This window comes from Canis lupus, chromosome 30 (genome assembly GCF_048164855.1).
Source record: "Canis lupus baileyi chromosome 30, mCanLup2.hap1, whole genome shotgun sequence".
Lineage (NCBI taxonomy): Eukaryota > Metazoa > Chordata > Mammalia > Carnivora > Canidae > Canis > Canis lupus.
The window spans coordinates 8,638,890-8,653,504 of record NC_132867.1 but is presented as its reverse complement, the minus strand read 5'-3'; positions in this window follow the sequence as shown (position 1 = coordinate 8,653,504).

Here is a 14,615-nt window from a genome sequence, read left to right as displayed (position 1 = left end):
AATATATAAAGAAATATACTAGATTGCATCTTTGTATGGATTTTTAGTAAGTCTAAATATAGAAATTGATCTTGGTTTGTGTATTTTATGATTAATTTTGACATCATAACATTAGTTCATGATTTCAAAATATTTCCAATATTTTAGCCATATCCTCACATGTTTATTATATGGAGATCTCATTACAGTATTCTGAAAAAAGACGTAGAACTATAGAGAAATTAGTAACTTTGATATAAATGTTTTCAATAATTACTATTATCTCCTAAGGATAAATATGACCACATGGGTAAGTATGTAATGACTATTATTTAAATATACTGTGGCAAAGCTGCCTGAATAATGAAAGCAATGGTTAGTGAAAGCCCTTGTACTTCATAATTACCACAATTTCAAAAGGACTTAATATTTAATAGCTGGGCAATTTCTTTCAAATTACAAGTAGCATTACACATTACATAACATTATTGTATCTAAGATTCATATGGTTTCTTTCTTTCTTTCTTTCTTTCTTTCTTTCTTTCTTTCTTCTTTCTTTCTTTCTTTCTTTCTTTCTTTCTTTCTTTCTTTCTTTCTTTTTCTTTCTTTCTTCTTTCTTTCTTTTTTGTTTGTTTGTTGTTGTTGTTTTGTTTTGTTTTGTTTTTTTGTTTTTTGTTTTTTTTTGCTTCTTAGACATTCAATGCAGTTAGATAAATAAAAACACCTGCCTGGAACATTTTATTCATTTGCATTTCAGCAGCTTCTTTTGTGGTTTGAAGTTTTGTTTAACAAAAGGAAGGAGAGAGACAGGTGTGAGGAGAAACAAAAATTAGAAAGTAAAAAACAGTTGAACAGAGGAAAAATGTAAATACTTAATAAACAGCCAAAATAGAAAAGAAAAAAAATAGGAAGAGGTGAGGGATTTATTTTTAAATATTCAAGATATTTTTCTTAAAAATGGTATATCCAGTACTCCATTTATTTTAAAATTGTGTAATAGAAGTTTAAAAATGAAGTTTGTCTAAAATAATTGCATTAGTTTCTTTTTAAGTGATATCTTCTTTTAAGCCTGAAATTAATTGCAAGTGATAATTACGTAATAATACTTGAATCAGTGATAAAAGCAACATGAAACTGCTCCAGGGCATTTCAGAGAATAATGTAAATGTACATTTGTCTATTCTATTTAATGAAATCTTTATTCTTCCTCTTAAATTGTTCTTTCTATGCTACTTTTTATACCATGTCTTTATAGACTAGTCAGAGAGATTAAGTGACAACCCCTTCATTTCATTCATCTGGATCACGGAATAATGTTTTCTTATTTAACCTTGATTCTTAAATGTTTTATGTCTTTATAAAGTTGAATACTAATGGAGATTTAAAATAAAACATTTCTATGGTATTTAATCGGTGTAAGTCAAAAGAGAAAGAACGAGTTATTCAAAGTTGGTGAAATTGCTCTAGAAACTTGTTGAAAATAGCAAGACCAATTTTATTTGAGCTACTGCAGTAGAATAAACAAGTTTCAATATAGAGTGGAGCACAATTCTAAATATAGTTAGTAGAGTTGAGGATTTGTAGCCTATGGGCAAAATAAGGTCAGTGGCTGTGGAATTACTAAGACTAAGTTAAATAGATACAAGATAGAGGGGCAAAGAACTGGATTGGACATATTAAAGGTAGTAGGATTCTCCCTAAAATGGCTTAGCAGGATTCTTGCTAAAACAGAGCTCAGCAGCCAAGGACATCTAATCCAGAAGCGAATTCAGAGAAGACTGAAGTTTGATCAGGGACTGAGTTTTTGTTGGTAGGAAACAATTCTTCCTACCAAAACAATGTGTAACAGGAACAATAAAAAAATAAGTAAAATATCTTGAGCTTTATTTTCTTTGTTCATAGCCTTTAAATGAGTTTGTACCTAGACACATTACAAAATAAAGACTATAGCAAAAATTAGAATTAGCAGTAAAAATGTACTGTAAAGTATAATCTGTGGCTCATATCTCTTCATTTAATGTTCAAGATTAAAAGTTCACAGTAGGGTGAGGAAGAACAATTATCATTTTTATTAGAAAAACATAAGATTTTCACAAATATGTGTTTATCACAATTTGAAATTCATTTTAAAAGTTTAAATTCCAATTGTTGATTCCAGCCATATGTATATCTTTAGTCCTTAGATTAATGTTAATTATTACACATTATTTATAAATGGCAGTATTATATACTGAAGTTTTAAAAAATATGAAATTTATGTTAACAATTTTTATTTGGATGGTTTTCAATATTTTCCTTTTAATATTGGTGATTCAAATAGGCCCTTCTGAAGATGTAAGCCAGATTTTAAATATTTAAAATTCAGTATATTATAAATGTATAATGGCAGCTTTCTCTGCTGTACAATAGTCTTGAAGAAACTTTGAGAATTCTTCTCTTTCCCATCCTAGGTCAGTAACACTAAAATAATATTGTTTACAGACATCTCATAATGAAAGAAATAGAGGACATTGTAATTTGAGGAAGATTTTGCTAGCTTGAAGGTTTCATAGTATTTTTCCCTAATTATCTCTTATTTAAGAGGCAGTTAAGTGATATTAACCTAAATACAGAGGTAAATTGAAGCAAGCTTAAATAAATGTGTTTATTTGGAAAGAGCAGAGGAATTGCCATTTGGGACAAGCAAACTGTAGCACACTCATAGGTGTGTCATTTGAGGAACTGAGGTGGACTGTAATTATGGGCAGGGAATGTAAGCAGGGGAGAGTTCAGTTATCGTCAGTTAAATCTAAAACAAATGAAGACAAGTCCTGAAATATTTTTGAGCAACAAAATCAATCCAGTCACATGAAAAAGCTCAATTCAACCTACTTTGTCAGACGAATCTAACCTGGGTCATTTCTATTCATGCTTCTGGCAAAACCTCCCAAGACTGAGATGAGACACATTTTTTAAAGATATATTCATTTATTTGAAAGAAAGAGAGAAAGAAAGGGGGCATGCAGAGGGAAAGGAGAGAGAATCTCAGGCAGACTCCCTTCTGTGCATGGAGCCAGACATGCGCACGATCCCAATCCCATGACCCTGATATCATGGCCTGAGCCTTAATCAAAAATTGGATGCTTAGGGACACCTGGGTGGCTCATCAGTTAAGCAACTGCCTTCAGCTCAGGTCATGATCCTGGGGTCCTGGGATCAAATCCCGCATCAGGCTTCTTCCTCTGTAGGGAGGAAGTCTGCTTCTTCCTCTGCCTGTGTCTCTACCTCTCTCTCTATGTCTCTCGTGAATAAATATATAAAGTTTCTAAAAAATAAAAATAAAAAAATTGAATGCTTAACCCACTGAGCCACCCAGATTCCAAAGATTGAGACAACTTCTGATTAACTCCCCACAACCCAAGAAATTCCAACACTATCAGTTTCCAGTAAATCTATCATTTATAGGAAATCAATCTTTTAGTCCTTAAGTTTTGTTTTCTTCCTAGGGTGCATGCTAGTCTCCATTTTATGTTCTCTGGTTCTATTTCAGATTAAAATTTTTCACAGTAAGCAATAAATGCAAAATGTTAAAATCAAACTATGTATTTACTTTTAAATTACACAATTACAATTTCTGTGATCCCAATCAAGAGAAGACATTCTAATGATCTAATTTGTAGCTTAAGTCCATCAAGTCATTAAAAAGACAGAGAACAGAAAAGGTAAAAAACAAAAACAAAAACAAAAAACTACAATGCATAAAATTTTAAATCTGACACAACCCGTGTAAGTCATTCAAGTGTTTAATCTGAAAGGTGCATGAAATTTCTCCAAACTAAACAAATTGTTTCAGTAGATTAATTCAACTACATGAATTTAAGCTAGATATTCAGAACCCTTATATTAGCCTAAGAATTTTAGTTTTCTCTTTTGGAATCAGTGAGTCACTAATTGGTCCCTTCAAGACATGGAAGACAAGAATGTTAACCCTATCTTCTCCATTCTAAACTCTTTCCTTACTGCCACCAAAACTTATTGACATTTAATTATAGTTCTAAAAAAGATAAAAAGGAATCAATTAAAAAGCGAATATTTGGTCATCTCTTTCCTTGACCTTACTGCCTGTAACATGATTTGTTTTCCCTCCCTCAATACTATATGACCTCAGGCATATATGACTTTGGAATTTGGTTATGAAAGAACAATTTAAATTTTGAAACATTGATGATTTTTGTCTCCTTAATAATTTTAAATAATTTCCTTAGTCTTCATAGACCATGCCATGTCTGATTAAAGTTTAAGAATTCAATTAAGCAGTCAAGAGATGAAAGCTCCCATTTATACCTCTTTGGTGAGAAATTAAATAGTTAAATAAACTCATTTGTACTTAGCATTCATCTAATAATAGCCCTCAAGTTAGCTGGAAATTATTAGAGAGTGGCAAATAATGGGTATACAGCACACACTTAATTAGTAAACTATATGGAATACCTTCTTTCATCAAGCATTATTTATTGAACACACTCATGCATTTGGCTCTCTGCCAAATGTTTGGAATAGCATTGGTAACCAAGACACATTGCAATCCTAAAACAGCTCATATTTTTATGGCAGTACTATGTATTATAATTGTAATAATTGATCCTAGGTGCTGTCTTGAGGATAGCAATCTACCACAGTCTTTATCAAGAATTTGTGTGTGTGTAGGAGTAAGGTGGTTAGTGGGGAGGTACAGGGGGATGGAAGGATAATGCAAGCAGATATACAGATTCCATGCAAGGCATGTGATACACTACAATATTTTTTTAGAATTAAAGAGAAAGAAAAGATTAAATTAGACTGGTCTGAATGAGGTTGATGTAATTAATGTGCTTTCTGGTTCAGGATCTGGATTCTGGCCCATTATTAAAGAAATGTATGCCTTTCTTATGCTTCCTATAAAAGAATTCTTAATTTTCTGTGCATTTTAATTCAAATCATACTTAAATTTTTTTTCTTCCTAAATTCTTGGGCAGATCATTCTCAAAGTTTAGCATTTATGAGTATCATTTCAGGATTGTAAGAGCAACGATTGCTCTGTGTAATCAAGAATGTTCATTTCTAATAGTTTCCATACATTACTGACATTGCTGGTCCAGGGAACCTACTTTGAATATCTTAGGAAAAAGTCCCTGATTTCCCTGAAGATAAAAAATTGCTTTCGGATTTTTTTTAAGGTTTTTTAATTTTTGTTTTCATTTTTGTTTTGTTTTGTTTGAGAGACAGAGAAAGAGTGTGCATGAGCAAGGGGCAGAGGCAGTGGGAGAAGTTCAGAAGCTGAGCAGGGGGTTCAATGTAATGTAAGGTTCAATCCCAGGACTCCTGGATTATGACCCAAGCCAGAGGCAGACACTTATTCAAGTGAGCCACTTAGGTGCCCCAGAACTGTTTTCAGTTTCATAAAACACACAGATTTTTAGGTTTTAGATTAAACCTAGTAAGTCGGAATGTCCTCATAACTTGGCCGATAATTATAATCTGTATGTCTAACAGGTGTCCTAGGAGGACATTCTTCAAAAATTCTAAAATTCTTTTCCTTTCACTATTTCATTGCCTTGCTTATCCTCCTAGTAGCATTTGATGTCTTTCTTTCTTCTTCTTTCTTCTTCTGATTTTTTTTTTTTTTTTTTTTTTCCTTTTGGCCCATGTTCCACCATATCCCTCATGGCCTGCTTCTCCTTCAGGCTTTTTTTTTTTTTTTTTTTTTTCTTTTTTTTTGACTCTTCATCCTCTCCTTCAATTTTATTTTATTTCTTTAAAGATTTTATTTGTTCATTCATGAGAGACCCAGAGAGAGAGAGATAGAGGCAGAGACACAGGCAGAGGGAGAAGCAGGCTCCATGCAAGGGAGCCCGATGTGGGACTCGATCCCAGGTCTCCAGGATCAGGCCCTGGAGCGAAGGTGGCGCTAAAGCGCTGAGCCACCCAAGCTGCCCTCTCTCCTTCAATTTTAAATGCCAGGATAAAAGAATGACTCAGGTTTGGTCTTGATAATTCTTCCTAAAGCAGTCTCATCCATTCCATGATTTTCAATGTCGTTATTTGCTGTTGACTATATTCTTGTCTATACTTCTATATTAATCAGTCTTTTGAGAATGCCATATAGTTTAACAATAAACAACTTATTATTTTTATATTAATTTTAAGGATTAGGGAGTCTCAAAATGTATAGTTTTTTCAGAAATATGAGTAATTGAAATTTAAAAAAAATAGTAAAGCAAACACTAATAGATTTACCAATTGTTAATAACTTGCCATATTTGTTTTTCTTCCTTTTGTTCTTCCCAATTATTTAAAAGTGAATTATAAAAATCATATGTTAGCCTGTACCCCCTAAGAACAAGAATGTATACCTGCCATGTCACTTTCATACCTAAGAAAATCTACAATAATTTTTCAATATTCTGTAATACCCATTTTATATTTTAGCAACAGACCCTCCCAAAGGTCCTTATAATGTTTATTTCCCCTAATCCAAGATTTAATCAATGTTCATGAGTTGCATTTTTTCAATGTCTCCTTAGTCACTTTTCATCTAGAATACTACCATCCTTACAGATTTTATTACATTGACATTTTAAAATACATTTTTTTCATTTTGCTAATAGTAAGTAGTTATAGAGTAATACTTTGATGGCATCTAAAGATCTTGTTCTTCAACAGCCTTTCAAACATTTTATTTTAGTATCCCTGCTTGAATCAATTTACATTGGGCAAAAATAGTGACTTTCTGATTATATCATAAATACATAATGAAAAATATCTATCATAATCGTCCTCTTTAACTTCATGTGGATGCAATTACTGTTATTTTTGGCTCCTATTATTAAACATTTTTAATATGATGTACTCATATCTTCCAAGTATAGTCTGGATTTCAACACACTTCTTCTGGAGTAATTTTCCTGAAATAAATCTTGCTATAAATCCCAAACTAAAACAATTCAAAACTTCAAATTTGTGATATACTTGACACTGTTTTATCATATCCTACTTAAAGATTTTATTCTTGAACTATGTTATAGCAGATAACATTTTGGAGTGCCAATGCACTATATACTAAGTATTTGCTATACTTGATTTCAATTTTTTTCCTTATAGAAACCCAATACATATTATTAATATTCCAATTTTATAAATGAGGACATGGAGGCTCTGGGAAAGCAGTAACTTAGGTCACATAGCCATTAAGTGAATGCAACCAGAATTCCATATCTGTTATGAATGACAGAGAATATGCCTTATGCATGTATCCATATCCCACTTACTTAGTAATGTATTCAGCACCTTGTCAGGGCTCCAGGAATATGAGTTTATGTTTTTACTTTATATGACATTTCTCTGTTATTAGATCATTAGCTAATTTGAATGTATTGAATTATGCCTTTCTTATTTTTCTCTTTAATGCCTAACATTTATTAAATAAACAATGATTACTATACCATTGCACAACTTTGCATTTATTATGGTAGTGTTTAAATGATGGGTACTGACAAACTAAATTTAGAATTTTGATTTATATCTCAACACAAATATAAATGGCACTTTGGGAATAAAGTTTCTCAGCTACACATAAATACTTTGAGAACTCTGACATTTCATCTTGTGTAAACATTTCACAAATCCTTGACCTGATCCTATGGATCGTTCTGTAGCAATTGTTCTTTAGTGACAGTTCTTCCAGTAGGCTTCTGCGCTCCCATAACTTTGATTGCATGTCAAAAATTTCAATCTGGAGAGAAGTTTTTTCAAGATGATGTCCCTGGTCCGAGACAATAGAATCTATCAGCAGTCACTTCCATGATGACTGACAGAATTGATTGTCTATCAACATCATCATGGTACTCATCAGAAATATCATCTATAGTCAGACCAGCATCTGTCATAGTAGGGATTACAATTGTTATTTTCCTTAGCTTTTGTTTACCTCTTTTTAGGAACTACTGTCAATCTTCTAATGAGTCTGTATTTCCTAATGTGCTTTTGAAAAACAAATACCTTGTACTCTGATATATGCTTGATAGACAAAAGTATCTTATTATGGTACTAAAATTATTACCATATTTTTAGATATATTTTAATATTTTCTGTGTATGTCTATCACATATTTAGCTCTTTGCTTCATTCTTTGGTGGGTTCCAAAAAGACTTATTTTCTCAAAATAAAATCTATGTTTATATATTGTTTAGGCAATAATATTGACATTTAATCTAAAAAATGTAGGGGGAGGGGGCACTGATCCCATGTGCAGACACATATCTATGTATAACTTTTCTTTCCAAACATAACTAAAAATAGCGTACCATTGACCAGAAGCTTTACCAATAACCTGAATAGTCAATTAACACACATTATTTTGTGTTATTTGTATTATACTCTGTATTCCTACAATAAAGTAAGCTACAGAAAAAATATTAAAATCATAAAGAGGAGGAAATACATTTATTTTCTTTTCGTATTTCATTATATGAAATACATTTATAGTTCTTCATTGTAGTTATTGGGGGGAAAATGCTTATAAGTAGACCTATGCAGTTCAAATTCTTTCAAGGGTTAACAGTACATTCATCCATGTTAAAATGAAAAGTGAAGCTAAGTTTTTTAAAATAGAAAATTCTTGTTTTCAAGTATTTCTCAATACTTTTTATGGTTACTAATTGATGTGGGCACTGTACACTTAAATGATATCCCCCCTCTGAAGTTTTAAATTCATTCTACTTTAAGAGAAAGTCATAACCTGAATTTGGTATTCCCTCAGCATTTTATTTTGCAGCCAAAAGCATCTCTTTCTTATTGTAAGCTATTCTCAGGGAACATTTCTTGTCCAGTCATTTTGTTTTTACAGGAAAGTGGTCTTTTAGCTTCAAGGTAGTAATCGAAACACTTTCACTTGCAGTGATTTTCTCTTTTTAAGCAGGCCGTGATGCCAATGATTTATCTTTCATGAGTCAGCATATTTTGATGTAAATAATAAGTGTGGGCACTGTTCATTAGAATTATAAATATGAAGATTAATTCTTGCATAGAAGAAAAATTAAATAATCAGTCTCAAACATATTCCACTTGAATTGCCTTTATGGACTAATTTTAAATTCACATTACTATACAACCTTTATAGTGTCTGAGAGGAAAGTTTTGAAGATGACATCACTGTGAGTCAGCTTATTAAGTAATGAGACTCTATAGAGACATCATAGAAGTTCCATACTTTAGAGTAATGCTTTTTAGGTAATATTAAATAATCATGTAATACCTGGTTAAACTAAAAAAAAAAATAAACTACTTTTGGGAACCATGTATCACACCCAAGAAGACCTGAAGTTAACATACAGACTAACAGCTAATGTCAAATTGAGATGTTCATTTATGTATTTTATGTCTCTTACTAAAGGAACAAGACTAATGTCAATTCGAGGATTTTTACTGCCCCAGGCAATATGAAAAATGTCTCCTCCTTCTAGCAAGTAATCACTCACATAATAAATAGTCACAAAACACTTTACTCTTCTAATATTTTGCTGCCCCAGGCAACCAGCTGTTCTACCTATATGGTACAACCCGTTGTAACTGTTGTGCATGTGTGGTTACAGTGGCTTAATGTAATAGTAATAAGACACATAATATATTCTGACTCACAGCCTTGAAGAATTGCCAAATGCAGGCCAAGATTCCCATTATTTGAATTTTTACTTTATCATATTAAAAAAATACCTTCGTAAAGGAAATTAATTGTAGTATCCAGAGTTCAAAGTATGATTAAAGTATGATGTAATCTCCATTTATATTTTTTATAGTTTTGAGATTGCTACAGACAACTTATGTAAATTCTCCTTTGTTAATGAAAATAATTACTTATTCTGAATACTAAGCAATATTTATTAGCTACTATTGGAAATCTTTGACTATTGCCCTATATCATGAATGTATGTTTGAATTATAAGAAAAAAGAGGTAAAGTGATAATCCTCAAAATTCATTTGTGAAAGAATAAACTCTAGAAATTAAACAAATATGATTATAAGTGATTTAATATAAAAACATAACCTCGTATTTCTATTTTACAAAGTTTATTAATTAATGTGCTATAATTCATTTGTGATTATAATGGATGACATTATGCTATTATGTTAGTTTCTGGTATACAACAAAATGATTCAGTATTTGTATATGTTGCAAAATGATCACATAAGTCTAGCTAAATTTAATAAAAATACATAGTTACAATTTTTTGTGTGTTAACTTTTGAGATTTGTCTCATAGTAACTTTCTAATATACAGATCAGTATTATTAATTATGTCATGTGCTGTATATTACATTACTGGTAATGTAAAATTCCAGCTACTTTTATTATAGGTGGAATTTTGTACATTTCAGACTTTCACCCATTTTACCCCAGTCCTAGAACCCTGCCTTTGGCAACAACTAGTCTGTTCTCTGTATCTATGAACTGAGTTTTTGTTTTTAGTGTGTTTTGTTTTATTTTAGATTGTACATAATTGAGATTATATGCTATTTATCTCTGTCCGAATTATTTCATTTAGCAGAATGCCCTCAAATTTCATCACTGTAGACACAAAAAAAGATTGTTTTCTTTTGTATAGCTGAATAATATTCATTGTATATATATTCTATACCTTCTTTATTCATCCACTGATGGACACTTAGGTTGCTTTCATATCTTGGCTATTATAAATGCTGCAAAGAACATGGAGGTACACATATCTTCTCAAGTTAATGTTTTTATTTTCTTTGAATAATAACCAAAAGTGGAACTGCTGGATCATATGGTAAATTTGTTTTTAATTCATTAAGGAACCTCCATACTGCTCCATGGCTGCTGCACCCCCACTGAAATAGTGGTCCAGCTTCATTTTTTTGCATGTGGCTTTCCAGTTTTCCAAACATGACTTATGAAGACACTGTCTTTTCCCCATTATATAGTCTTAGCTCCTATGTCATAATTAACTAGCTAAACATCTGTGGGCTTTTTGGGGGGCTCTCAATTCTGTTCTGTTGATCTATGTGTTTGTTTTTATGCCAATACCATTCTATTTTCATAACTATAGCCTTACAGTATTGTCTGATGTCAAGGAGAGTGATGACTCTAGGTTTGCTCATCTTTCTCAAGATTATTTGCTTTGGCTTTCTGGACTTTATATTTCCATACAAATTTTAGAATTGTTTGTTCTATTTTTGTGAAAAATGACATTGAAATTTTGACTAAGATTACATTTACTCTGTAGACTACCTTGGGTGGACATTTTAGCAGTAGTAAGTAATTTTTCCAATTCATGAGCACAGAATATCTTTCCATTCATTTGTGTCATTAATCTCTCTCATTTATGTCTTGAAATTGTCAGTATAAAAGTTTTTCATTTCCTCAGTTAATTTTATTTCTGGCTATTTTATTCTTTTTGATGCAATTATAAATGAAATTGTTTTCTTGGTTTACTTTTCTTCTAGTTCATTTTTAATCTAATAAAATGCAATGTATTTTTTAATGCAATGTATTTTTAAGTGTTGATTTGGCACGCTACAACTTCACTGAATTTGTTGATTAGTTTTAACAGTCTTTTAATGAATTTGGGGTCTTCTATACATATATTATGTCATCTGCAAATACAAATAATTTTACTTCTTTATTTCCATTTCGGATGACTTTTGTTTCTTTTTCATGATTAATTGTTCTTGCCAGGACTTCCAATTCCATGTTCAATAAAATTATCCAGTTGAGCATTCTTGTCTTATTTCTAATCTTAGAGGGAAAGTTTTCAGCTTTTCACTACTGAGTGTAATATTTGCTGTGGCTTATCATAGGTGTTGAGTATTTTTATTATAAATGGATGTTGAATTTTGTCAAACGCATTTTCTACATCTACTGAGATGGATCATATGATTATTATTTCTCATTTTTTAAAATGCGTGTATCACACTGATTTGCAGATGTTGAGCCATGTTTGCATTCCTGGAATAAAACACTCTTACCCATGGTCTGTAAACATTTTAAAGTATTTTTGAATTTGGTTTGTTAATATTTTGTTGAGGACTTTTACACCAATGTTCAGGGATATTGGACTGTAATTTTCTTTTCATGTGACATTCTTGTCTGGTTTTGCTATCAGGGTAATGTTATAAAATGAATTTTAAGTGTTCTTTTCTCTACCAGAGTTTGGAAGATTTTAAAAATAATTGGTGTTATTTCTTCTTTAAATGTTTGGTAGAATTCACCAGGGAGTCCACTTGATCCTAGACTTTTGTTTTGTTTTGTTTTTAATTTTTTTAAATCTCCTTTCTTGTAATTGCTCTGTTCTTATTTTTTAGTTTTTTTTATGATTTAGTCTTTATAGGATGTATATTACTAAGATCTTACCCACTTCTACGAAGTACAATTTGTTGATGTATAATCATTCATAGTAGTCTCTTATGATTCTTTATATATATTTTTGGCATCATATCCCCTTTTTAAAAATTGTATTTATTTGAATCTCTCTCATCCATTTCTCCCTCTCTCTCTCTCCCTCTCTCTCTCTCTCTCGCATTCTCTCTCTCTGTTTAGTCTAGCTAAAGATTGGCAAATTGTCTTCATAATTTCAAAGAAACATCCCTTAGTTTCATTGATCTTTAAAAGAAAAAAAATATTTATTTTAGAAAGAGAGAGGATGTAGGGGGAGACATAGGGACAAGCAGACTCCATGCTGAGTGCAGAGTCCAATTGTTTTTATCTGGCTGCTATTAAGAGTCTCTCTTTTTCTTGGACTTTTGACATCTTAATTATAATGTGTCTTGTCGTGGGTCTCTTCAGGTTGCTCTTATTTGAGTATCTCTGTGTTCCCTTCCCTACCCAGTTTCTGGGATTTTTAACCATCACTTCTTCAAATAAGTTTTCTGTTCCTATCTCTACTCCTTCTGGAACCCCTATAATGAAAATATTGGTCAACTTGATATTATCCCATAAATTCGTTATATTTCTCTTTTTTTCATTCTTTATGCTACTCTGATTCAGTGAATTCAACTGTGTAGTCTTAGAGTTCACTGATCCTTTCTTCTGCTTTATCTGGTTTGTTATTGAACCTCTTTAGTGTATTTTTCAATATAGTTATTGTATTCTTAGGTTTGTGGCTCCTCTTTTTGCTATTATATCTTTTATTGCTTTGTTAAAATTCTTATTATATTCTTCCATTATTCTTCTGAGCTCATTGGATATATTTACGAATGTTATTTTGAATTCTTTATGAAGTGAATCACTTATCTCCATTTTATGAAGGACTCTATCTGAGGTTTTATCTTGTTCTTTTGCTCAGAACATATTTCTTTTTGTTTTCTTTGATTCTCTGATTTTATGTATAAGATAAAACATTACTCCTCCCAGTCTTGAGGAAGTGACCTCATGTAGATCAACCTTATTATTCATCACAGCCCTTGCTGTTGGTTGTCTATCAAAACTTTGTGATTGCCCAAGCAACCTATTTTATTTTCAGTGGATCCCATAGGTAAGAGTGTACTATGACCTTCAGTGTCCCAAAGAGAAGGCTCTTAGTACCAAGGTTTTAGCTGATTTGGAGCCAGATCCTCAGGAAGAAGTTTCTGAAATATACAAATATATGTGGTCTTCTGAGATCAACAGCTTAAGTCCCACAGGTCACCAGAATTGGGCAACTTAGAACTGTCTCCTATGTGGCAAACACAAAAATTGGAGTGCCAGATGAGTGTACAGGTTCCATTCCCAGAGATGCCAACAACCTGGATGAAACAGATGGAGAGCACAAAGAGGACATCTACCAGTACTGATTTCCCTGAAGTGTACCTTCATAGGACCTTAGATCTGTACTATACTAAAAACCTTTCCCTCAGGCCATGGGTCCCAAAGAAACAAATAGGCCTTTTTCACAGAAAGACTGGGGGTATGTTTTAGTTTACTATCTGTGAAGTGCCCTTGGTAGTTAGCCAAGAACTCTCTCTCCATTTGTTAGAGTTCCATGGCACCCTGGAATACAAGCTCCACTGGCCATAGAAACTAGCCCCTCAAAAGCCATCCTCTTGGCAACATCACATAAACTGGGGCACAAGGTTAAAAAAAAAAAAAACACTGGGAAATTAGACCCATGTACAAGCTTTTCTCTGGGAGATACTGGCACTCTGGATTACTGCTGGGGGAGGGGAAAATATAGAACTTCCCTTCTGAGATATCTAGAGAGGATTATATTGGGCCATTAGACTGGTGTTCAATTTTAAGCCTGCACCCCAGTTCATAGCTATGAAGATAAGCTAATAAACCTCTTTCAGAGAATGTTTAGACATTTCTGTCTGTTTCCTGTTGCTATACCCTGGGGGTGGTAGCCAGCCAAGAATTGTTTCTCTATTTGTCAGTTTCATTGGACTCAGGAATGAAATTCCCACTGGTGACCAGAGCCAGACAATCAAGGGATGTGTTTTAGGTAGCAGCCATGGAAACCTTGGGTACCAGATGTAAAAACCAGGGCACCAGAGGTTTGTAAAATTCTCTTCTGGAGATACTAGCATTCCAGAGAGTGGCAAAAGAAGAATTCAAAGATTGAATCCACCCTCTACAGTCTATGGAAAGAATTACAGCAGTTCTTAGATATGTGTTTGATTAGGAG